Consider the following 27,828-nt stretch of genomic DNA (forward strand, 5'->3'; position numbering starts at 1 on the left):
CCCTGTTTCTCCCTTGCTCGGCACTGGCTGCCAAATTACACTTTTCTTGGTGGAATGGAAACTTGCATTTGGGATGAGCTGACAAGCTCCAAGACTGGGTAAGTCCGCTGGTACGCACATGGGCAACTTTTCCGTTTGTGAGGCTAGTGCCATTTGGGCATTCTTGTCAATTGGTTCTGCCTGCTGTTGAGGACCGTTTGTGAGCACCAGGACTATTTAGTCATTCTTGCCAGTTGTTTCTGACATGTGTCTGATGTTGAAGATCATTTATGAACACTGAGTATTATTTGGGCATTTTTGCCAATTGGTTCTGATGTCTGTCTGCAATTGAGGATGGTTTATGAGCATAAATGCTTTTGGGCATTCTTGCCAATTGGTTCTGACATCTGACTACTGTTGAGCACCCTTTGTGACCAAGTGTCATTTAGGTATTTTGCCAGTTGGTTCTGACATTTGACTACCACTGCTAGTAAAGTAATGCTCAAAATTCTCCAAGCCAGGCTTCAGCAATACGTGAACCATGAAACTCCAGATGTTCAAGGTGGTTTTAGAAAAGGCAGAGGAACCAGAGATCAAATTGCCAACATCTGCTGGATCATTGAAAAAGCAAGAGAGTTCCAGAGAAACATCTATTTCTGCTTTATTGACTATGCCAAAGCCTTTGACTGTGTAGATCACAATAAACTGTGGAAAATTCTGAAAGAGATGGGAATACCAGAACACCTGATCTGATTTTTGAGAAGCCTATATGCAGGTCAGGAAGCAACAGTTAGAACTGGACATGGAACAACAGACTGGTTCCAAATAGGAAAAGGAGTACGTCAAGGCTGTATATTGTCACCCTGCTTATTTAACTTATATGCAAAGTACATCATGAGAAGCGCTGGGCTGGAAGAAGCACAAGCTGGAATCAAGATTGCCGGGAGAAATATCAATAACCTCAGATATGCAGATGACACCACCTTTATGGCAGAAAGTGAAAAGGAACTAAAAAGCCTCTTGATGAAAGTGAAAGAGGAGTGTGAAAAAGTTGGCTTAAAACTCAGCATTCAGAAAACTAAGATCATGGCATCCAGTCCCATCACTTCATGGGAAATAGATGGGGAAACAGTGGAAACAGTGTCAGACTTTTTTGGAGGTGGGGGATCCAAAATCACTGCAGATGGTTACTGCAGCCATGAAATTAAAAGACGCTTACTCCTTGGAAGGAAAGTTATGACCAACCTAGATAGCATATTCAAAAGCAGAGATATTACTTTGCCAACAAAGATCTGTCTAGTCAAGGCTATGGGTTTTTCAGTGGTCATGTACAGATGTGAGAGTTGGACTGTGAAGAAAGCTGAGTGCCGAAGAATTGATGCTTTTGAACTGTGAGGTTGGAGAAGACTCTTGAGAGTCCCTTGGACTGCAAGGAGATCCAACCAGTCCATCCTAAAGGAGATCAGTCCTGGGTATTCATTGGAAGGAATGATGCTAAAGCTGAAACTCCAATACTTTGGCCACCTCATGAGAAGAGTTGACTCACTGGAAAAGACTCTGATGCTGGGAGGGATTGGGGGCAGGAGGAGAAGGGGACGACAGAGGATGAGATGGCTGGATGGCATCACCGACTCGATGGACTTGAGTTTGAGTGAACTCCTGGAGTTGGTGATGGACAGGGAGGCCTGGCGTGCTGCGATTCATGGGGTCGCAAAGAGTCGGACATGACTGAGCGACTGAACTGAACTGAACTGAACTGAAGACCATTTGTGTCAGGGAAATGTTTGTTTGGAACTCTGTACCAATCACCCTTGGAGAGGGTTTATGACAAATATGTCATTTGGTGTGTGAGTGTGTATTCCATTTGTATGACTGGTATCCTTATTCCCTATGTAAAATGGGAAATTCAGGTTCAATTCATTAAGAAAAATTTTATCTGTGGAACTATGACTAAAAATCATTTTAGCTGTGGAATTATGACTAAGAAAAAAAACTGTGGAATTATAATTTTTTTTAATCAATGTATGGCAACAATATTCTTTAGATTCCAGATTGGTTAAGACACTCTTGAAATTATTAAAAAAAATTAAGGTCTTTTTGCACATGCAGTTAGGGAAAGCTAGCTTGTTAAAACACTTTTTTTTCAGATCATGAAGAAACAAAAATATGTTTAGGAGAAAATTTGAAGTTAATGCTTCTCATGTCCTTGAAATACAACCACAGTCCACATAGCCTGGAACTCTAGCCTCTGGTTAATTGTAAAACTTCAAGCTAAGGAAAGAAAAAGGGGGGAAGTCTTTTAAAATTGAGTGTGTAATTTGGTTATTCTGATTATTATCCATAAACCAATGTTTAATTGCAACACCTAATTCATGAAATGTAAAAAGATGAAACAATGTGGTCTCTGTTTGTCTGTATGTTTGTATGTCTCAATGTGTGTTTTGTCTTTGGCTAGTATCTCTGAGGTTAATTTGTAAAGAAACTATTTAATTGGCCTTAAAAAAGTACTTATAAATCAAACAAATCTAAATTTACCTACCTTTGTCTTTTTGTAAGACCAAGCGGGAAACTAAAGATGTTTGGGTTTATAAAACATATATGTTGTACCACAGAAGAAAAATTATGCTATAAAAATGTATGTTTTTTGAGGTTACAAAATATGTTAAGTTTGCCAATCAGAAAATGCTAGTGTAACATTTCCATCACTTGTTTCCTGGTTTTGTTAAAACTTTCGAGTTGAAAATTATCATATGTAAAATGATAAGCAAAGCATTTCAGTATGTAAAGCAAGTAGGATATATGATGTCAACAAAGAGAAAGAATAAAGAAGAGATTTTTGTTGAGGAAAAATGATAATAATTTTGTTCTACAGTTGTTTGTTTCTGCATGAAGAAATTTTGGATCTAGAAGTTGACAAAAGGTTTGTGAAAAAGGAATTTTTAAAAAAGAATTGGGTATGTTGTCAGGATTAGATTAGACTAAATTTAATTAGGTATATGAATTTTATTAACAGTAAACTGATACAAGACAGAAGTTTATTTATTTTTTTTATCTCTGTTAAGAAAGCAAAGTTCTCCTGGAATATTAATCTGATTTGGTAACAGAGACTTCTAATGAAAAATAATTGTTTTGTTTCTAATCAAACTTTTGACCTCAATGTTCAGGAAAGAAAAATTGTTCAGTAAAGCTGCTCATGATGTGTAATACTGCTAACTTTAAATGTACTGCTTACAACACATGCACAATGCTTGTGCGACAATTGGATATGAATGATAAAATGCTTGGTCTATAAAGCATTTCCCTGTTAATGTACATCTGAGCCTGTTTATGATATCTGATTAGTTTTCTCCCAATGTGGACAACTAGCCAAATATGTAAATAAAAAGGAGACCTAGTACTGAGGGAACATAGATGGACCCAGAGCAGGCAAATGAACCACTCTGGCAACTTTGGAAAAATATATTGATTATTAATGTTCTCTATGGAAAGAGTTGTAACTTAAAATGGAAAATGATGAGAGAAATATTCACATATTGAGGTATGGGAAAGTCATTCTGGCCTATACATGATTTAATTTAAACTTTAGGCTAACCAAAACAGCCTGTTCGTGGCCTATTAAACATACATTGTACATCTGCTTTAATCATTAAGACAAAAAAATAGTGCAAAGGTATATTTTGATTATTATCCTCATTGTAATATGTCTAATAATTTTCAAGTGTTTGTCCAGGTACTATGAAAGTTTATTGCCACTCTTGTTCTGTACCTGTCCCTCCTCAAGATTAAGGAGTATCAAAGCAAAGGGGAAATTGAAACAGAGCAGGATCATATGGTCCTTGCCCCCAATCATGTTCTCTGCCTGACTTTTACCTGTGGAAAACTTTAGTCAATGAATAAGCTTAATCAGAGAAGTGAGAAATGCTGAAACAAAGGAAAATAGTCAAAGGAGACTAAATAATAATAGTGTAGTCATTAAGCATGCTAAGTTGCTTCAGTCGTGTCTGATTCTGTGCGACCCCATAAACGGCAGCCCACTAGGCTCCTCTGTCCCTGGGATTCTCCAGGCAAGAATACTGGAGTGGGTTGCCATTTCCTTCTCCAATGCATAGAAGTGAAAAGTGAAAGTGAAGTCGCTGAGTCATGCCCGACTCTTAGCGACCCCATGGGCTGGAGCCTACCAGGCTCCTCGGTCCATGAGATTTTCCAGGCAAGAGTACTGGAGTGGGGTGCCATTGCCTTCTCCGGTCATTAAGCATAGTCAAGGATATTTAGTCCTTTCTCAAGGGCTATAGATAATATTCTGAGCCATATCCTGTGAGCTGTCTTACAGATACCAAAACACCAGGTGGAGAAGTTAACTACATGATGACCAGGATATACCCAGGACTTGAGCTGCCACAGTTCCAAGAATTGAGAGCAAAGAAACGGGAACAAGTGCACCCCGGAACTGAAGATTAACTGTACCTGAAACAACCAAGATGATGCTAGTCAGGCAACTCATGACAAGTTGAAGACGACTGTTAGAGATGACTGTTCTCTTTCTGCATGTAATCCCCTCTCCAACTCTGTCTCTTACCCGCTGCCTGTCGGCAGGGGTGGGGTAGGGGGAGTTGGCCTTTGGACAGATGCCACCACCCTCCCCTCAAGTTGCTGGCATCTGAAATAAAGCAAACTTTCCTTTCCACCAACCTGGCCTGCTCATTGCCTTTTGAGCAACAAGCAGCCGGACCCCCCATGCATAACTTTCAGTAACAATAACAACTTCTGTTATTATTAAAATCTATGAAAATCTCTCAACTGATGGATGTGTTGGCTCAATTTGAGGGGATCCATTACTTCTGAGAATTTCTTCTTCATCTTTTAAATTTTTGGCTGTACCAAGTAGCATGCAGGATCTTAGTTCCCTGATCAGGGGTCAAACCCACACCCCCTGCAATGGAAGTGCAGAGTCTTAACCACTGGACTGCCATAGAAGTCCCACTTCTGAGAACTTCTGATTGGGAGGAGTACTTTTTAAAAAGTATTCTAGAGGGAATTTTATTTCTAAAAACTGTTTTATCCATTTGCTACAATCCCTAGTGTAAAGGAAGGATGGAATGTGGACCCAGCAAAGGATTTCCCCCTCTTCCCAAAAGAAGTTACCAATATGTTCACCAAGCCATTATTTATAGCTTTAGTTCAACATAAAGAAGACTAGAAGGCTCATCCTAATAATTAGTTCTTGCAGAGAATGGTAAAAATAAAAACTGTACTAGCTTCATATCAACTCCTATGTGCCGACACCTCCTTTAGACACTTTCTGGTGGCTGTCCCAAGACTCTCAGAACCTTGCTGCATTTAGTCCTCCTAGACACAACTCAAGTAAGACCAGCTTCTTCCTGGAATGATTAGGTTTTCAGACCTAAACTTCTCAACAAATGTTATGAGACCAATTCTAAGAGTTATGTCCTACATTGTGTTAGCATAGACATTGAGTCCATATCCTGCAGCTGTTACTACTGCAGTTACTCCCGCTGTCCCTACATTTCTACCATATAAACATGCTGCAAATGAGAGTTCACCAAGCTCATTAATACTGTAATGCCCAGTCACAGGGTACCAGGCAGCAGCTTGACAAACAAGATCAGAAAATTTTAAGATTGCCATGTCAATATGTGCCATTCCTCTAGATAGAAATCAGATGTCAAATGGACAGGTGTTTCCTCTTATTCAAGCCATAATCCTTATTTTTGCCAGAGTAATCACTAGCCTTGAGACTGTGCACTCAGAACTTCTTGTGCTGCACACTCCAGAGCTTTCATTCTAAGACGATGAAGCCATCTCTCTACTTCAAGCCCAACTAGTCAAAGACACTGCCCAGAAGCCAATCAGCAGTGTGACTGTGGTCCCAAGGTTTAAAACTGACCAGGAGTAACAAGAAGAAACTCATGTTTCATCCAAGAAAAATATCTAAACATTGAAAAACTTCAGTAGTGTGCATGTGTGTGGGGGGGGTGGGAGTGGGGTAGGGGTGGGGTGGGGGACTTGATTCAAAATAAAATGAAATTCCAAGTAGAAAAAAAACCCTGAAACACATATATATACTGAGAAAATACTATGTCTAACAAAATTAATGCTAGTCCTAGATTATTTATGGAGTTTTAAAAAGATAGAGAGGAAAGAAGGAAGGAAGGAGGGAGTGAGAGGAAAGAAAAAATATAAAAAGGGAGCCTCTTTATACAGAAATAAATGAGAAAACTATAAGCCTTGGTTCTAGATACCCTGAAATTACCTTTTCCAGTTAATTAACATTCCTTCATAGCATAGTACTACTTCTTTATCACTGGGATTGCATAAATTTATGGCTGATGTTGTTTTATACTGTATGTTTGTATTTTGTATTATGTTTGATTGTTTTGTTGAGAATGCTTCATGGACTCTTTTATAACTAAGACTTAATAGTTCACATTTTTTACTATGTAAATTATTTGTATCCATATGTAATCCTGATGTTTTGATGATTGACTGGGAAAAAGGTACAGAAAATTTTCAAATAGTATCTCTAGTGCCAGGACAAACCAGGAGCATTCTGATCTTAACAGTTGTTCAAAGACTAAATAGTTCTGACTTCCACTGCATACCAAAAGCCCACAAAAAGAAGATAAACTACCAGATTTGACCTTCAAATCTGCCATCATCAAATTAAGAGGAAGAATTTCAGCAGCAGAGCACATTAAAACCTCATTCCATTGATCTATCCAGTTAACACTGGGTAGAGTGTTATATGTGCCTATTAGAGTGGTGCCTATGTGCAACAGGAACCATGTCAGTATCACAAAGACTTACTATAGGATGTAGACAAAGGTAAGGAGACCCTGGTTAATGTTATAAATTTGAGATGGCTTTAATTATATATGTTTTTTTTTTCAAAAAGTTATTCCTACAAGCATGGCTAAGAAACTATGATACTGACATAAATCACAAGATCAGTAAAACCTTTCAAGACTCTGCAAACTTGGTACCTCTGTCTCTTTGACAGTCTCCTGTTACAACTGAGACAGGCTGTTCAGACTGAGGAGGAGGCTGAATGGACAGCCTGAAGAAAATTGTAAATGTTTGTTAAAATCTGAAAGAATTTTTGAGAAACAGATGGCTCAAAGCAATAAAAACATTGCCAAGTTCTTTTGGATGTTCACCTGAGTTTAGAGATCACAGATTGATTGTGGTGATTGCATGCCAGATCCTTTACGTTTGTTTGCACATTTAATCTTCATGACATTCATATATGTAAATATAATTTTCTTGATTATACAGAATGTAAGTCACTAATACAAGCTTCCATAGCTAGTTAGGGTTTTGTGGTTGCGGACAATAGAAAATTACTCTGGCTAATATAAGGTAAAAGAAATTTCTTTGAAAGGATGTTTGAAAGCTGACAAAACATATTGGCTAATGAACCAATGCAATGAACCAAAGGATGAAACCAAAGCATTTTCATAGGTCTCACTAGTTGAAATGGATAAGCTGACTCTTTAGGACATAGCTGCCTATGTAAATCATTTAATGTATTTGGATCACTCTGTTAAATTAACACTGCTGTAGATTATATACAAAAGTTGTCAGGACATGTGAAGTGAAAGTCGCTCAGTGGTGTCTAACTCTTTGTGACCCCATGGACTATACAATCCATGGAATTCTCTAGGCCAGAATACTGAAGTGGGTAGCCTTTCCCTTCTCCAGAGGAACTTCCCAACCCAGGGATCAAACCCAGGTCTCCCGCATTGCAGGCAGATTCTTTACCAACTGAGCTATCATGGAAGTCCCAGGACATGCACCTATGGTCAATTAAATTTATGACAAAGGAGGCAAGAATATACACTGGAGAAAAAAAGAGTCTCTTCAAATAAGTGGTGCTTGGAAAACTTGACAGCTACACTTGAAAGAATGAAATTAGAACATTCTCTAATACCATACACAAAAATATACTCAATATGGATCAAAGACCTAAATGTAAGGCATGCGTGCTAAGTTGCTTCGGTTGTGTCTGACTCTTCATGGCCCTATGACTATAGCCTGCCAGTCTCCTCTGTCTGTGGGATTCTCCAGGCAAGAATACTGGAGTGGGTTGACATGCCCTTCTCCAGGAGATCTTCCAGATCCAGGGATTGAACCTGCATCTCCTCTGTCTCCTGCATTGGCAGGTGGGTTCTTTACCACCAGTGCCACCTGGGAAGCCCAACTGTAAAGCTCTTAGAGAAAAAACAGTCAGAACACTCATGTAAATTGAAGCAATATTTTTTTCGATCCACCTCCCAAAGTATTGAAAAACAAAAATAAACAAATGGGACCTAATTAAACTTAAAGGCTTTTGCATAGCAAAGGAAACCAAAACCAAAATATTTTCTTCCACAAAATGGAAGAGAACATTTACAGATAAAGTGACCAACAAAGGGTTAATCTCCAACTGATACTAACAGTTCATTCGTACTCCTCCCCAGGGGAATAGGAAGAACTAGTTGGACATGTGAGTTGGGGAGAATAAACAGCTCAGCCGTCCCCACTCTTTCTATTAATAGGCCTGTTTTGCAGAAAGTGGGTCTGATCTCCTCACATGGGCCTCTATTGTTCTATTGGGAAGCCTGTAGTTGTCAACTATGCCAGTGACCAGCACATAAGTCTGGGAAAAGTGTGTCCACTTGGCCACGCCTTCCAGTCAGCTTTATTAAGATATTTTTACATTCATCGGTGTGACTCATATCTCAATTCATTCTGAATTCAGAAGGAAGAATCAGATCAGATCAATCGCTCAGTCATGTCCGACTCTTTGCGATCCCATGAATCACAGCACGCCAGGCCTCCCTGTCCATCACCAGCTCCCGGAGTTCACTGAGACTCACGTCCATTGAGTCAGTGATGCCATCCAGCCATCTCATCCTCTGTCGTCCCCTTCTCCTCTTGCCCCTAATCCCTCCCAGCATCAGAGTCTTTTCCAATGAGTCAACTCTTTGCATGAGGTGGCCAAAGTATTGGAGTTTCAGCTTTAGCATCAGTCCTTCCAAAGAAATCCCAGGGCTGATCTCCTTCAGAATGGACTGGTTGGATCTCCTTGCAGTCCAAGGGACTCTCAAGAGTCTTCTCCAACACCACAGTTCAAAAGCATCAATTCTTCGGTGCTCAGCCTTCTTCACAGTCCAACTCTCACATCCATACATGACCACTAGAAAAACCATAGCCTTGACTAGACGAACCTTTGTTGGCAAAGTAATGTCTCTGCTTTTGAATATGCTATCTAGGTTGGTCATAACTTTCCTTCCAAGGAGTAAGCGTCTTTTAATTTCATGGGTGCAGTCACCATCTGCAGTGATTTGGGAGCCCAGAAAAATAAAGTCTGACACTGTTTCCACTGCTTCCCGATCTATTTCCCATGAAGTGATGGGACCGGATGCCATGATCTTCATTTTCTGAATGTTGAGCTTTAAGCCAACTTTTTCACTCTCCACTTTCTTTTTTTTTTTTTCACTCTCCACTTTCACTTTCATCAAGAGGCTTTTGAGTTCCTCTTCACTTTCTGCCATAAGGGTGGTGTCATCTGCAAATCTGAGGTTATTGATATTTCTCCCAGCAATCTTGATTCCAGCTTGTGCTTCTTCCAGCCCCACGTTTCTCATGATGTACTCTGCATATAAGTTAAATAAACAGGGTGACAATATACAGCCTTGACGAACTCCTTTTTCTATTTGGAACCAGTCTGTTGTTCCATGTCCAGTTCTAACTGTTGCTTCCTGACCTGCATACAAATTTCTCAAGAGGCAGATCAGGTGTTCTGGTATTCCCATCTCTTTCAGAATTTTCCACAGTTTATTGTGATCCACACAGTCAAAGGCTTTGGCATAGTCAATAAAGCAGAAATAGATGCTTTTCTGGAACTCTCTTGCTTTTTCCATGATCCAGCGGATGTTGGCAATTTGATCTCTGGTTCCTCTGCTTTTTCTAAAAGCAGCTTGAACATCAGGAAGTTCACGGTTCACGTATTGCTGAAGCCTGGCTTGGAGAATTTTGAGCATTACTTTACTAGCGTGTGAGATGAGTGCAATTGTGTGGTAGTTTGAGCATTCTTTGGCATTGCCTTTCTTTGGGATTGGAATGAAAACTGACCTTTTCCAGTCCTGTGGCCACTGCTGAGTTTTCCAAATGTGCTGGCATATTGAGTGCAGCACTTTCACAGCATCATCTTTCAAGATTTGGAATAGCTCAACTGGAATTCCATCACCTCCACTAGCTTTGTTTGTAGTGATGCTTTCTAAGGCCCATTTGACTTCACATTCCAGGATGTCTGGCTCTAGGTCAGTGATCACACCATCGTGATTATCTGGGTCGTGAAGATCTTTAATGTACAGTTCTTCTGTGTATTCTTGCCACCTCTTCTTAATATCTTCTGCTTCTGTTAGGTCCATACCATTTCTTCCCTTTATCGAGCCCATCTTTGCATGAAATGTTCCTTTGGTATCTCTGATTTTCTTGAAGAGATCCCTAGTCTTTCTCACTCTGTTGTTTTCCTCTATTTCTTTGCATTGATCACTGAAGAAGGCTTTCTTATCTCTTCTTGCTATTCTTTGGAACTCTGCATTCAGATGTTTATATCTTTCCTTTTCTCCTTTGTTTTTCGCTTCTCTTCTTTTCACAGCTATTTGTAAGGCCTCCCCAGACAGCCATTTTGCTTTTTTGCATTTCTTTTCCATAGGGATGGTCTTGATCCCTGTCTCATGTACAATGTCACGAACCTTATTCCATAGTTCATCAGGCACTCTATCTATCAGATCTAGGCCCTTAAATCTATTTCTCACTTCCACTGTATAATCATAAGGGATTTGACTTAGGTCATACCTGAATGGTCTAGTGGTTTTCCGTACTTTCTTCAATTTACGTCTGAACTTGGCAATAAGGAATTCATGGTCTGAGCCACAGTCAGCTCCTGGTCTTGTTTTTGCTGACTGTATAGAGCTTCTCCATCTTTGGCTGCAAAGAATATAATCAATCTGATTTCGGTTTTGACCATCTGGTGATGTCCATGTATAGAGTCTTCTCTTGTGAAGGAAGAATGGGACAGTACTTATTAGGTACCTGGTATTTTGGGGGGCTCCAAAATCACTGCAGATGGTGATTGCAGCCATGAAATTAAAAGACGCTTACTCCTTGGAAGGAAAGTTATGACCAATCTAGATAGCATATTCAAAAGCAGAGACATTACTTTGCCAACAAAGATCTGTCTAGTCAAGGCTATGGTTTTTCCAGTGGTCATATGGATGTGAGAGTTGGACTGTGAAGAAAGCTGAGTGCCGAAGAATTGATGCTTTTGAACTGTGGTGTTGGAGAAGACTCTTGAGAGTCCCTTGGACTGCAAGAAGGTCCAACTAGTCCATATTAAAGATCAGTCCTGGGTGTTCATTGGTAAGACTGATGCTAAAGCTGAAACTCCAATACTTTGGCCACCTCATGCGAAGAGTTGACTCTTTGGAAAAGACCCTGATGCTGGGAGGGATTGGGGGCAGGAGGAGAAGGGGACGACAGAGGATGAGATGGCTGGATGGCATCACCGACTCGATGGACATGAGTTTGGGTAAATTCTGGGAGTTGGTGATGGACAGGGAGGCCTGGCGTGCTACAATTCATGGGGTCGCAAAAAGTCGGACACAACTGAGCAACTAAGCTGAACTGACTTGCAAGGAAAAGATTTTCAGCTGGTGTGAACTCTTAGGTCAGGCCCAGGGACCCTGGAGGTATGACCTTAGATTTGCTTTCTTGCTATTCTACTCTCCAGAGTGTAGTGATATGAGATAAATGTGGACTGTTAGCAGATCAGATTACACCTGGTTCCCGGAGCATTCTCTGTGAAATCTCTCTCATGAGTTGCAGCTCACTGGGAGGCAGGCATGTGACTTGGCACACACTCCTAAAGAGACTGGGCAGCAAGCGTAGGACATACACAGGCAGGGAATAGGAAGCGAGGCTGCCCCAAGGTGAAGTTGCCTGCACTGAGCTCTACCTCATTCTTGGGACTGAACCCTGGGGAATGGAAGAAAGTGGAAGCTGAACCTAACTTGTTGCCAGATGTCAGGAGGCCTCTGCTATTTGGCTTTGTGCATTATTACAGTTTATCTTTCAAAGTTAGGAAAACTGGTGTGGAGGTGGGGAACATGTCTTTGTTGCAGAAGTCGGAGGGTGAAGAAATCAAGCACCACACTCTGAGAGTTGGAGATACGACGTCAGGCCCAGAGGAGTTAACACTTCCAGCTCTGAGCCCCCAAAAAGCAGTTACAGTTGTTATAGGCAGTGCATGACATCAGACTATAGTGAGCAGAGCCGACTGTTAATAGGCCAGTTTAAACTAGGGGTTCTCCTCACCCCTGAGAACAGCTGTTAGGACACAGCATGGAGGATGCCTGACCTTTACACAATCATGGTTAAGCGGTATTACAGGGGCTGGGTAATTGACAAGGGTGAGTGAGGTAAGTTTCATTTCCTAACATTAAGTTTCTATTTCCCCGAAACTATGACGCTTACCTGACTGCAAAGAGTAAGCTGAGCTACAGAATCAGAAGGGAGTATGAAGTTATTTCTAGCTGGGTGTAAGTTTTAAATTTTTCTTTTCATCTTGACTTTTTATCAATTTTGAGCCAATAAGACCAACCAATATTGAGTAACACAGCAAGTAGTCCGGGAAAATTCTAATACTTTGTACCTGCTCTACAATAACGAAATAAAGTCTTTGTTAAGTTCACTTGATTTTTGCAGTCCATCTATCACTCATTTCAAACCTTATTTCAATTTTCCTTCCTTTTTAATTTTTTTACTTTTATTTAAAAGAATTTTTTGTCTACATCGAGTGACATGTGGAACTTCCCTGCACAGGGTACCAAGGACCAAACCCATGCCCTCTGCAGTGGAAGCATGCAGACTTAACCAGTGGACCAAAACGAAAGTCCTTTCCTTCCTTTTTCAGAGAAGCAGGATAATAATTAAAAAAAAAAAAATATTTCCTTCTCATATTTCCTGTGAGACTCAATTCTGGCAGATAAAATGAAAACTGATTTTCTTCTGGTACAGCGCCTTCTAGTTCATATCATCACATGGGTGATGTCTGAGGCTTGGCAATCATTGCTAAGTATGGTAAAGCACAAGACAAAAGGGATTGGTGTCATTAATGGCCTTATTGAGCGACCACGACTGTCTTAAATTTCCCCTTTCCTGGATTTACTGGTACGTGAGACAAAGAAATCCTTTACTGTTTTTGGCGGTCAAGTGCCGTCTTAATTGATACATTCATCCATTCCATTTCCGTGTATGGTAGGCAGAATCTGCTGCTGCTGCTGCTGCTGCTAAGTCACTTCAGTCGTGTCTGACTTTGTGTGACCCCATAGACGGCAGCCCACCAGGCTCCCCCATCCCTGGGATTCTCCAAGCAAGAACATTAGAGTGGGTTGTCATTTCCTTCTCCAATGCATGAAAGTGAAAAGTGAAAGTGAAGTCGCTCAGGCTTGTCTGACTCTTATCGACCCCATGGACTAAAGCCTACCAGGCTCCTCTGTCCATGGGATTTTCCAGGCAAGAGTACTGGAGTGTGGTGCCATTGGCTTCTCCAGTAGGCAGAATAATGGTCCCCTAAAGATGTCTATGCCCTAATCTCTTGAACTTGTGAACGTATGACCTTACATGGCAAAAGGGACTTTGCAGCCAGGGTTAAGTTAAGGATCTCCAGGTGAGAAAAGCATCCTGGATTCTCCAGGTGGACCCAATGTGATCATAAAAGTCCTTTTAAGTGCAAAAGGATGGCAGAAAGAAGATCTGAGAAAGAGATGTGACAACAGAAAGGTCAGAGAAATGCTATGTGCTGGCTTTGAATGTAGAAGAAGGCCATAAGCTAAAGAATGTGGGTGTCTCACTGATCCTGTTCATGATGCCAATTGTCTCACTGTTCACTCAGTTCACTGAACCCAGGGTAGGCAAGGCATGAGTTAAAGAGTCTGGAAGAAGACTCAAGGAGCTGCAGGAACTGCAGACACATTTATTATCTCCTGGCTGACACAGCAGTCATAGCATCAGCCATAGCATACCCTAACACAATATAACCTCTCTCCTGGCTGACACAGCGGCCATAACAGTATTATCTCCTGGCTGATGCGGCAGCTGTAGCAGCAAACTCGCTATATTCTCTCTTGTGGCTGACCCAATGGACACAACAACAGCAGTAATGCTGCTGCTTTCTAGGTGGAGCTCATATATTCCTACAGTACAAAGTAGTTTGTAACAAGCGAGTACCTTGTGACATGCATGCACAGTGCTACAAATGACGTCAGCTCTTAGTCACTATTTACAAAACGTGGGCTGAGAGAGCCTGAACACACCATCTTGGCTAATTTGCTTTCTCCCCACAGTGGGCATCCCCTAGAAGCTGAAAGAAGAAAGGAAATATTTTCCCCCGGAGGCTCCAGAAGAAAACAACATTTCTAAAAGCCTGATTTTAACATAGTGAAGCCATGTCAGACTTCTAACCTACTGAACTGTAAGATAATGAATTTGGGTTAAGCCACTAAATTTCTGGTAATCTGTTACAGCAGCAATAGAAAATGAATGCACTATATTAAGGTTTCTTAACAAATTATGGTAAGTCCAGGGAAATTGCTTCTTCTCAGTGCAAGATTCCTCTAGCCTTTTTAAAGTCAAGTACAGGGAAAAAAGAGACATAACTTACTTTTTAAGAATTAAAGAAAAAAAAATCCCCACCAACCTAGGAAAAGAATGACAGTTTTTTATAGCCATGATGCATGTGTGCTAACTCACTACAGTCATGTCTGACTCTGTGAAACTCTATGGACTGCAGGCTGCCAGGCTCCTCTGTCCATGGGGATTCTCCAGGCAAGAATACTGGAGTGGGTTGGGGTCAAACCCACATCTCTTAAGTCTCCTGCATTGGCAGGTGGGTTCTTTACCACTAGCGCCACCTGGGAAGCAAACACCAAAGCTGATTTTAAACTTGTTTAATCAGTGACAATTTGCTTCAATAAACACATCTCAGTTACAGGAAACAACTTTCTGTAACCCATACTTCTAAGGCTGATTTTCAACTAATTCTACTTCGTAGAAGTATTTTCTCAAACAATAATTTTCATAAACCCTGTAATTTCAAGTCAACTTGACTTTTATCATCATGGCTTTCCCTTACTTAAGTGGTAAATTCAGTTTCTAGGTTTCAGATTTTAGGTGATGGTTTCATCTTTTGATATATTGTACATTCGTCTAAGGAAAAGACAGTCTTGTTCTTTAACAAGAGTCAAGATAAACACAGAGTACTACTATTAACTGAAGGGAAGTGGGAAGTGGTATATGAGAATTTGTTGTAATAATGTGAACAAATAATTTATATGTTTGTTGTTTAGAACTTTAGATTTGGTAAAGAATCCTCCTGCAGCCCAGGAGACCCAAGTTCAAATCCTGATTCAGGAAGATCCATTGGAGAAGGGATAGGCTACCCACTCCAGTATTCTTGGGCTTCCCTGGTGTCTCAGCTGGTAAAGAATCTGCCTGCAGTGAGGGAGACCTGGGTTCAGTCCCTGGGTTGGAAGATCCCCTGGAGAAGGGAAAGTCTAACCACTCCAGGATTCTGGACAGGAAAATTCCATGGACTGTGTGGTCCACGGGGTTGCAAAGAGCATGACTGAGTGACTTTCACTTTGTTTGAAAAACAAAAACCCTAAAAATAAAATCATTTATGATCCCACATTTTTATTTTGAAATATTTAAAGTAAGTCCTTATATGTATATGTATAGCTGATTCACTGTGCTGTACAGTAGAAACCAACATACAACATTGTAAAGCAATGATGTGTATATGTGTGTGTGCGTGCTTGCTCAGTCATGTCCTACTGTTTTCAGCTCCATGGACTGCAGCCCACCAGGCTCCTCTGTCCATGGAAGTTTCCAGGTAAGAATACTGAAGTCTGTTACCATTTCCTATTCCAGGTAATCTTCCTGATCCAGGGCCTGGGTCTCCTGCATTGACAGATGGATTCTTTACCACTGAGCCACCTGGTGTATACTCCAGTAAAAATTAACTTTTAAAAATAAAGTCTCCCCTGATCTACTTCCTACCAATCCCACTCAAGAGGTGATTGCTAATAACAATTTTATGTGTACTTTTTCAGGTATAGACTTAGGCACAAGGTGTTAATAATAAGCCTATTTTAACCAATTGCCATAGCGTTGCTAGGGTCTTTGGAATATATTTTATATATTTGAAAATAATTTAGTGTTTTAGCATGGTTGTAAACTTCTTGAGAATGATAGTCATAATATATTCATGTCTACACAACAGATTACATTACCTAATAGGTTTTCAACAAGTATTTATGGAGTGGGATTAAGAACTAAATTTAATAAGATCTCATTTAATCTCTGGTGTGAGAATATAATACTTAGTCCTAAGGGGATATAGATAGAGATCCTGGGTCCAACTGTGGCAGGCTGTCTGGAATCTGAATATTTAAAGTTCTAGTATAGTATTGTTCAAAGAGTGGTCAACTGGTGGTCTATCAAGTAGTCAAAAAAGTTTAGCAATTTCAAAGCAAAAAGCAAAGAAACAATTTTGTTAACACATAGTTAATAAATGTAAAATTAAGATTAATCACTACTTTTATAGAAATCCTCTTATATTCTTAATTTATTATTTTAAAATAGGTTGGACTTTCACATGATTCAAAATTGAAAAAGATCAAAGGATAAACAGATCTCTATGATTGCATCTTATCCTAGCCAATATTTATCGGCTTGTTACTGTACTTGCAATTTTAAAGTTACTGCCAAAATCTTTCATGATTTTTGAATGGATTTTGCCCTTCCATGGAGGGAAATTTATCCTCTCATGGGAATTAGAGTGCCTGGTTCCCCATAGGCTCAGCCACACAGATCAGATCAGTTGCTCAGTTGTGTCCGACTCTTTGAGACCCCATGAATTGCAGCATGCCAGGCCTCCCTGTCCATCACTGACTCCCGGAGTTCACTCAGACTCACGTCCATCGAGTCAGTGATGCCATCCAGCCATCTCATCCTCTGTCGTCCCCTTCTCCTCCTGCCCCCAACCCCTCCCAGCATCAGAGTCTTTTCCAATGAGTCAACTCTTTGCATGAGGTGGCCAAAGTACTAGAGTTTCAGCTTCAGCATCATTCCTTCCAAAGAAATCCCAGGGCTGATCTCCTTCAGAATGGACTGGTTGGATCTCCTTGCAGTCCGAGGGACTCTTAAGAGTCTTCTGCAACACCACAGTTCAAAAGCATCAATTCTTCGGTGCTCAGCCTTCTTCACAGTCCAACTCTCACATCCATACATGACCACTGGAAAAACCATAGCCTTGACTAGACGAAACTTTGTTGGCAAAGTAATGTCTCTGCTTTTGAATATGCAACACATTATCAAAGATTTTTTTCCCACTAATTCCTTAGCTCAAAATGATCTCTCAGTGACACATTAACTTGCATTCTATTGTGAGTAAAGTTAACAGTTTTTTCATGTTTGAACCATCGGTTTTAACTTTCCTGTGAATTACCTGGTCCTCTGATTTCCATTTTTCTATTGGGTTATTTTTTGTTTTTTTCTTTAGTTATTTTAGGTGTTCTTTTACATTGAAAGTTAGCTTTTTATGACACTAGTATCAAATGATTTTCCTTAAGTTTCCATTTTAACTTAGGTTATGATAACTTTTCCTATGCAGATTTTTAAAAAATATGTGATTGCATTTCTCAAACCTTTTTTTAGTTTCTTTTGAGCTTGTGTTGCAATGAAAAGGGTTAAAGAGAAATGAGTTTTTCTTTTCTTTCCTGAGAACAAAGAAGATAACAGGAGGCAGGCATGATCACTCCTAGTTTATACTTTGTTCATAATCTGTAATCTGTAACTAAGTTTGCTTTTCTGTGCCCTAACTCTGCATGTGCTACATTTTGAACCTATTTGAACCTATTATCTTTTGAAAGTGAGAAGTGAAAGTGAAGTCGCTCAGTCCTGTCCGACTCTTAGCGATCCCATGGACTGCAGCCCACCAGGCTCCTCCGTCCATGGGATTTTCCAGGCAAGAGTACTAGAGTGGGGTGCATTGCCTTCTCCGATTGTCTTTTGACACTATACTAATTACATCCAGTATCTGGTGCTCAACTTTATGGACTTTTCTTCGAAGACCACCCCTTGCAGCCTTTTCTCTTTTTGCATTACAGAAAGAAGGCCACAGTACAATAACAAAAGACAATGGGCCCAACTATCTGGCTACCAGATTGCCAGATCCAATTACTGGGCTACCTGACACCAACCTGTGACCGTTTGTGAAACAATGCAAGAGGAAGAATACAAGATCCTTACACCTTTGTTCCTCATCAGCTATCCCTGTCTGGGAACCATCTTCTTATATAAGCCCCTGCAACCACTCATGGAGAGGGGAGAGGCACAGCTCTTGAGGAATGAGCCTCCACTGGCTAAAGTTTAAAGCCACCTTTCTATTTCTTCCAAACTCTGTCTCTATGGTTTTTTATTTGGCTTTGGTAGGCAGAGAAAGCCAAGATTTTGGTGGCAGATCAGATCAGATCAGTTGCTCGGTTGTGTCCGACTCTTTGAGACCCCATGAATCACAGCACGCCAGGCCTCCCTGTCCATCACCAACTCCCGGAGTTGACTCAGACTCACGTCCATCGAGTCAGTGATGCCATCCAGCCATCTCATCCTCTGTCGTCCCCTTCTCCTCTTGCCCCCAATCCCTCCCAGCATCAGAGTCTTTTCCAATGAGTCAACTCTTTGCATGAGGTGGCCAAAGTATTGGAGTTTCAGCTTCAGCATCATTCTTTCCAAAGAAATCCCATGGATGATCTCCTTTAGGATGGACTGGTTGGATCTCCTTGCAGTTCAAGGAACTCGCAAGAGTCTTCTGCAACACCACAGTTCAAAAGCATCAATTCTTCGGCGCCCAACTCTCACATCCGTACATGACCACAGGAAAAACCATAGCCTTGACTAGACGAACCTTTGTTGGCAAAGTAATATCTCTGCTTTTGAATATACTATCTAGGTTGGTCATAACTTTTCTTCCAAGGAGTAAGCGTCTTTTAATTTCATGGCTGCAGTCACCATCTGTAGTGATTTAGGAGCCCAGAAAAATAAAGTCTGACACTGTTTCCACTATTTCCCCATGTATTTCCCATGAAGTGATGGGACCGGATGCCATGATCTTCGTTTTCTGAATGCTGAGCTTTAAGCCAAGATTTTCACTCTCCTCTTTCACTTTCATCAAAAGTCTTTTGAGTTCCTCTTCACTTTCTGCCATAAGGGCGATGTCATCTGCAAATCTGAGGTTATTGATATTTCTCCCGGCAATCTTGATTCCAGCTTGTGTTTCTTCTAGTCCAGAGTTTCTCAATATGTACTCTGCGTATAAGTTAAACAAACAGGGTGACAATATACAGCCTTGACAAACTCCTTTTCCTATTTGGAACCAGTCTGTTGTTCCATGTCCAGTTCTAACTGTTGCTTCCTGACCTGCATACAAATTTCTCAAGAGGCAGATCAGGTGTTCTGGTATTCCCATCTCTTTCAGAATTTTCCACAGTTTATTGTGATTCACACAGTCAAAGGCTTTGGCATAGTCAATAAAGCAGAAATAGACGCTTTTCTGGAACTCTCTTGCTTTTTCCATGATCCAGCCGATGTTGGCAATTTGATCTCTGGTTCCTCTGCCTTTTCTAAAACCAGCTTGAACATCTGGACATTCATGGTTCACGTATTGCTGAAGCCTGGCTTGGAGAATTTTGAGCATTACTTTACTAGCGTGTGAGATGAGTCCAATTGTGCGGTAGTTTGAGCAGCCAAACTTTGGCATTACCTTTCTTTGGGATTGGAATTCCAAAGAATTCCTTTTCCAGTCCTGTGGCCACTGCTGAGTTTTCCAAATGTGCTGGCATATTGAGTGCAGCACTTTCACAGCATCATCTTTCAGGATTTGGAATAGCTCAACTGGAATTCCATCACCTCCACTAGCTTTGTTCGTAGTGATGCTTTCTAAGGCCCACTTGACTTCACATTCCAGGATGTCTGGCTCTAGGTCAGTGATCACACCATCGTGATTATCTGGGTTGTGAAGATCTTTTTTGTAGAGTTCTTCTGTGTATTCTTGCCATCTCTTCTCAATATCTTCTGCTTCTGTTAGGTCCATATCATTTCTGTCCTTTATCGAGCCCATCTTTGCACAAAATGTTCCTTTGGTATCTCTGATTTTCTTGAAGAGATCCCTAGTCTTTCCCATTCTGTTGTTTTCCTCTATTTCTTTGCATTGATCACTGAAGAAGGCTTTCTTATCTCTTCTTGCTATTCTTTGGAACTCTGCATTCAGATGTTTATATCTTTCCTTTCCTCCTTTGCCTTTCACTTCTCTTGTTTTCACAGCTATTTGTAAGGCCTCCCTAGACAGCCATTTTGCTTTTTTGCATTTCTTTTCCATGGGGATGGTCTTGATCCCTGTCTCCTGTACAATGTCACGAACCTCAGCCCATAGTTCATCAGGCACTCTATCTATCAGATCTAGGCCCTTAAATCTATTTCTCACTTCCACTGTATAATCATAAGGGATTTGATTTAGGTTATACCTGAATAGTCTAGTGGTTTTCCCTACTTTCTTCAATTTAAGTCTGAATTTGGCAATAAGGAGTTCATGATCTGAGCCACAGTCAGCTCCTGGCCTTGTTTTTGCTGACTGTATAGAGCTTCTCTATCTTTGGCTGCAAAGAATATAATCAATCTGATTTCGGTGTTGGCCTCTGGTGATGTCTATGTATAGAGTCTTCTCTTGTGTTGTTGGAAGAGGGTGTTTGTTATGACCAGTGCATTTTCTTGGCAAAACTCTATTAGCCTTTGCCCTGCTTCATTCAGTATTCCAAGGCCAAATTTGCCTGTTACTCCAGGTGTTTCTTGACTTCCTACTTTTGCATTCCAGTCCCCTATAATGAAAAGGACATCTTTTTGGGGTGTTAGTTCTAAAAGGTCTTATAGGTCTTCATAGAACCATTCAACTTCAGCTTCTTCAGCATTACTGGTTGGGGCATAGACTTGGATTACTGTAGTATTGAATGGTTTGCCTTGGAAACAAACAGAGATCATTCTGTCATTTTTGAGATTATATTCAAGTACTGCATTTCAGACTCTTTTGTTGACCATGATGGCTACTCCATTTCTTCTGAGGGATTCCTACCCGCAGCAGTAGATATAATGGTCATCTGAGTTAAATTCACCCATTCCAGTCCATTTCAGTTCTCTGATTCCTAGAATGTGGACATTCACTCTTGCCATCTCTTGTTTGACCACTTCCAATTTGCCTTGATTCGTGGACCTGACATTCCAGGTTCCTATGCAATACTGCTCTTTACAGCATCGGACCTTGCTTCTATCACCAGTCACATCCACAGCTGGGTATTCTCTTTGCTTTGGCTCCATCCCTTCATTCTTTCTGGAGTTACTTCTCCACTGATCTCCAGTAGCATATTGGGCACCTACTGACCTGGGGAGTTTCTTTTTCAGTATCCTATCATTTTGCCTTTTCATACTGTTCATAGGGTTCTCAAGGCAAGAATACTGAAGTGGTTTGCCATTCCCTTTGGAGAAGGCAATGGCACCCCACTCCAGTACTCTTGCTTGGAAAATCCCATGGACGGAGGAGCCTGTTAGGCTACAATCCATGGGGTTGCTAAGAGTTGGACATGACTGAGCGACTTCACTTTCACTTTTTACTTTCATGCATTGGAGAAGGAAATGGCAACCCACTCCAGTGTTCTTGGCTGGAGAATCCTAGGGACGGGGGAGCCTGGTGGGCTGCCATCTATGGGGTTGCACAGAGTCGGACATGACTGAAGTGACTTAGCATCTCCAGTGGACCACATTCTGTCAGATCTCTCCACCATGACCCACCCATCTTGGGTTGCCCCACGGGCATGGCTTTGTTTCATTGAGTTAGATAAGGCTGTGGTCCTAGTGTGATTAGATTGACTAGTTTTCTGTGAATATGGTTTCAGTGTGTTTGCCCTCTGATGCCCTCTTGCAACACCTACCGTCTTACTTGGGTTTCTCTTACCTTGGGCACGGGGTATCTCTTCACAGCTGCTCCAGCAAAGCGCAGCCATTGCTCCTTACCTTGGACGAGGGGTATCTCCTCACCGCTGCCCTTTCTGACCTTCAACGTGGGATAGCTCCTCTAGGCCCTCCTGCACCCGAGCAGCCACAGCTCCTTGGACAACAATGTAGGAAACTACATTTAAATTTCTCAGATGATTTATTCTAGTATTTGGATAATTGCATTTTTTCCATCTTAATTTTTTTTTACATTTAAAAAATTATAGTTGATAAGCAGTGTTTTCATTTTAATCTTTGATTACCTGAAATCTATCTTGGTTAGAATGTGAGATATGGATCCAAGTTTTTTTTTTTTTCACACCGGTTATCTTCAAACAATACCCAACATCCAACAACTGCCAACATCTGCTAGATCATCAGAAAAGAAAGAGAGTTCCAGAGAAACATCTATTTCTGCTTTATTGACTATGCCAAAGCCTTCGACTGTGTGGATCACAATAAACTGTGGAAAATTCTGAAAGACGTGGAAATACCAGACCACCTGACCTGCCTCCTAAGAAATCTGTATGCAGGTCAGGAAGCAACAGATAGAACTGGACCTGGAACAACAGACTGGTTCCAAATAGGGAAAGGATTTCGTCAAGGCTGTATATTGTCACCCTGCTTATTTAACTTATATGCAGAGTACATCATGAGAAACGCTGGGCTGGAAGAGGCACAAGCTGGAATCAAGATTGCCAAGAAAAATATCAATAACCTCAGATATGCAGATGACACCACCCTTATGTCAGAAAGTGAAGAAGAACTAAAGAGCCTCTTGATGAAAGTGAAAGAGGAGCGTGAAAAAGTTGCCTTAAAACTCAACATTCAGAAAACTAAGATCATGGCATCCAGTCCCATCACTTCACAGCAAATAGATGGGGAAACAGTGGTAGACTTTACTTTTTTGAGCTCCAAAATTGCTGCAGATGGTGACTCCAGCCATGAAATTAAAAGAGTCTTACTCCTTGGAAGAAAAGTTATGACCAACCTAGACAGCATATTCAAAAGCAGAGACATTACTTTGCCAACAAAGTTCCATCTAGTCAAGGCTATGGTTTTTCCAGTAGTCATATATGGATATGAGAATTGGACTATAAAGAAAGCTGAGTGCCAAAGAATTGATGCTTTTGAACTGTGGTGTTGGAGAAGACTCTTGAGAATCCCTTGTACTGCAAGGAGGTCCAACCAGTCAATCCTAAAGGAAATCAGTCCTGAATATTCATTGGAAGGACTGATGTTGAAGCTGAAACTCCAATACTTCGGCCACCTGATGCAAAGAGCTGACTCATTTTAAAAGATCATGATGCTGGGAAAGATTGAGGGCAGAAAGAGAAGGGGACAACAGAGGATGAGGTGGTTGGATGGCATCACTGACTCAATGGAGATGAGTTTGAGTAAACTCTGGGAGTTGTTGATGTACAGGGAGGCCTGGCATGCTGCAGTCCATGGGGTTGCAAAGAGTCAGACATAACTGAGCAACTGAACTGAACTGAACTGATCCTCAAACATGCATTGAATAGTCCATAGTACTTTAAAATATCACCTTATCACATGCTAATTCATTCATGCAATTGCATCTATTTCTGGATTCCATTCTGCTCTGTTGATGTGTCTATTTACACACTAGCCCATACTGCTATAATTACAGCTCTAAAGCAGGTTGTCGTCTCTGGTTTTACTAGTTCTCTGTCATTTTTCTTCTTCATCAGACATGTTGTCATTTAAATTTTTTTCTCTATAAATTTTAGAATTAGTCTGTCTCTTAAAATTTTTTCTTGGAATCATGGTGGATTTTATAGATTAATTTAGAAGAATTTAAGCTTTATGATAATAAGTCATCCTATCCTATGCTTTTCCATTTATTCAAAGCTTTTGTTTCCCTTGGTAGTTAGTTAAAAGATTTCTTTGTGTATTGCACATTTTCTAATAGCTTATCCCCAAGAATTCAATCTTTCGTGTTGCTGTTGTAACTAGATATTTTTGAATTGATTGTTGTTTGTATCTATGAAATGGAGGGATTTCTGAATATTCAAATTTAAGGACTATATTTTCCATTTCTGAAAAAAAAAAAGGCTATTGGAATTTTGATAGATTGATTTGAGTGCACATCATCAATTCATAAACAGATAGCTTTTCAATTTCAAGTTTTCTTTAATATAGAATTGCAGGGGGCCCTGAATAGCCAAAACAATCTTGGAAAAGAAAAGTTAGAGGACTCACACTTCCCCATTTCAAAACTTATTTCAAAACTACAGTAATCAGACTGTGTGGTACTGGCATAAATAGAATAATTGAGAAATAACCTATATAATTATGATCCATTCATTTTCAAGAAAGGTGTCAAGGCAATCAGTAGGAGAAAGAACTGTCTTTAGCAAAGAATTCTTTTAATTTCTTTCAGTGGTGTTTTGTTTTTTGACTATAAACCATCCACTGTTTTTGGTTAAGTTTCAGTATTTTACTCTTTTTGATGCTGTGTGAATGAAATTGTTTACTTAATTTCATTTTTGGATTGTATTACTAGCTTATAGAAATACAACTATTTTATATATTGATATTATATCTCTGCAACATATGTGAATTCATTTATTAGTCCCAGTAGATTTGTAGTTTCTTCAGAATTGTCTATTTAAGATCGTTATATGCTGGGACTTCCCTGGTGATCCAGTGATTAAGACTTAAACCTTGTAGGAGACAGGCCTACTAAAAGGCCTGGCAAAAGAATTAAGCAATCTTGCTGAGAGGACATGACTCAGCATGTAACTCCTGAAGGAATCCAAGAAGGAACAAAAGACATCTTGAAAGCAGGATGTACGCCTGGGAGTGGAAAGCCATTAACAGACTGTTCCTATCTTGAGCGCCTGGGAGGCACATAAAGATTAATTAGAACGGTAGCAAAGACCGCTGGAAGATGGCTGCTTGGCCGTGGAGGCATATCTCTGGAACTGCAAAGCAGCCATGGGGTGACTTCTGTGATGGGCTATTAAGACGATTGATGAACCTTCTTTTTCGCAGGTGGTGAAAGGGTCTTCACTGCTTGGACCCGCAGGGCTGGGACTGGAGGAGCTGCCGACCCCCGCGATGACTGCAGCCGGAGAGGTGCGTCGTGTTCCAGTGCGTGCAGAGCCACGCCATGCTCATTGACTCTGTTCACCTCGCCTGGGACCTGTTGCAGTCCCTCGGGGCTATGGTCTTCTCCAGAGTCACAAATAATGTAGTTTTGGAGGCTCCGTTCCTAGTAGGCATTGAAGGTCACTCAAAGGCAGCACTTAACCTTTTGTTCTGTAGTTCCTGTGAGATTCCCATTGGTTTCCACCTGTATTCTACCCATGCTGCCCTGGCTGCCTTGAGAGGCCACTTCTGCCTTTCCAGTGAAAAAATGGAGTGCCTTAGTTCAGTTCAGTCGCTCAGTCTTGTCTGACTCTTTGTGACTCTGTGAATGGCAGCATGCCAGGCCTCCCTGTACATCACCAACTCCCAGAGTTTAACCAAACTCATGTCCATTGAGTCAGTGATGCCATCCAACCATCTCATCCTCTGTCATCCCCTTCTCTTCCTGCCCTCAATCTTTCCCAGCATCAGGGTCTTTCCAATGAGACAGCTCTTTGCATCAGGTGGCCAAAGTACTGGAGTTTCAGCTTCAACATCAGTCCTTCCAATGAACACCCAGGACTGATCTCCTTTAGGATGGACTGGTTGGATCTCCTTGCAGTTCAAGGAACTCACAAGAGTCTTCTCCAACACCACAGTTCAAAAGCATCAAATCTTTGGTGCTCAGCTGTCTTTATAGTCCAACTCTCACATCCATATATGACTACTGGAAAAACCATAGCCTTGACTATACAGACCTTTGTTGACAAAGTAATGTCTCTGCTTTTTAATATGCTGTCTAGGTTGGTCATAGCTTTACTTCCAAGGAGTAAGCATCTTTTAATTTCATGGCTGCAATCACCATCTGCAGTGCTTTTGGAGCCCCCCCAAATAAAGTCAGCCACTGTTTCCACTGTTTCCCCATCTATTTCCCATGAAGTGATGGGACCAGATGCCATGATCTTAGTTTTCTGAATGTTGAGCTTTAAGCCAACTTTTTCACGCTCCTCTTTGACTTTCATCAAGAGGCTCTTTAGTTCTTCATTTTCTGCCATAAGGATGGTGTCATCTGCATATCTGAGGTTATTTATATTTCTCCTGGCAGTCTTGATTCCAGCTTGTGCTTCATCCAGCTCAGCATTTCTCATGATGTACTCATATAAGTTAAATAAGCAGGGTGACAATATACAGCCTTGACGGACTCCTTTTCCTATTTGGAACCAGTCTGTTGTTCCATGTCCAGTTCTAACTGTTGCTTCCTGACCTGCATACAGGTTTCTCAAGAGGCAGGTCAGGTGGTCTGGAATTCCCATCTCTTTCAGAATTTTCCACAGTTTATTGTGATCTACACAGTCAAAGGCTTTGGCATAGTCAATAAAGCTGAATGAAAACTGACCTTTTCCAGTCCTGTGGCCACTGCTGAGTTTTCCAATTTGCTGGCATATTGAGTGCTTATTTAAGTTATATGCTGAGTACATCATGAGAACCATTGGGCTGGAAGAAGCGCAAGCTGGAATCAAGATTGCTGGGAGAAATATCAATGCCTCAGATATGCAGATGACACCATCCTTATGGCAGAAAATGAAGAACTAAAGAGCCTCTTGATGAAAGTGGAAAAGGAGCATGAAAAAGTTGGCTTAAAGCTCAACATTCAGAAAAAAGATGATGGCATCCGCTCCCATCACTTCATGGGAAATAGATGGGAAACAGTGGAAACAGTGGCTGACTTTATTTGGGGGGGCTCCAAAATCACTGTGACCAACCTAGACAGCATATTAAAAAGCAGAGACATTACTTTGTCAACAGAGGTCTGTATAGTCAAGGCTATGGTTTTTCCAGTAGTCATATATGGATGTAAGAGTTGGACTATAAAGACAGCTGAGCACCGAAGATTTGATGCTTTTGAACTGTGGTGTTGAAGAAGACTCTTGCGAGTTCCTTGAACTGCAAGGAGATCCAACCAGTCCATCCTAAAGGAGATCAGTCCTGGGTGTTCATTGGAAGGACTGATGTTGAAGCTAAAACTCCAATACTTTGGCCACCTGATGCAAAGAGCTGTCTCATTGGAAAAGACCCTGATGCTGGGAAAGATTGAGAGCAGGAGGAGAAGGGGATGACAGAGGATGAGATGGTTGGATGGCATCACTGACTCAATGGACATGAGTTTGGGTAAACTCTGGGAGTTGGTGATGTACAGGAAGGCCTGGCGTGCTGCGGTTCACGGGGTCACAAAGAGACAGACACGACTGAACCACTAAATGACTGATAAAGCTGAAATAGATGTTTTTCTGGAACTCCTTTGCTTTTTCGATGATCCAGCGGATGTTGGCAATTTGATCTCTGGTTCCTCTGCCGTACCTCTTAAAAACAAAAGCCATAGTAAATCCATCTGAGATGGATATCTACAACATCCCTCTATGAGAAAAGTTTGCAGAGCTGAAAGAGAAGATGATGTTAACACATACTCGCTTAAATTCACTCATAAAGATTTTGAAGGAACTGCCTCCTGACCAGTCCAAGCTAACTAATTCAGAATCAAAGCTTGAGTATCAGAGGCAGGCCTTATTGCTGTCTTCTGTCCAGGTTTCATAG

The 27,828-nt window shown here is 40.9% G+C and overlaps 1 pseudogene; it reads left to right on the forward strand.

Moving 5' to 3' along the window:
- Window positions 1-54: 54 nt before the first annotated feature.
- LOC109558536 (protein Mis18-beta-like) lies at window positions 55-27,828 on the forward strand (annotated as a pseudogene).

The sequence above is a fragment of the Bos indicus genome, chromosome 5, assembly GCF_029378745.1.
Source record: "Bos indicus isolate NIAB-ARS_2022 breed Sahiwal x Tharparkar chromosome 5, NIAB-ARS_B.indTharparkar_mat_pri_1.0, whole genome shotgun sequence".
NCBI classification, from domain to species: Eukaryota; Metazoa; Chordata; class Mammalia; order Artiodactyla; family Bovidae; genus Bos; species Bos indicus.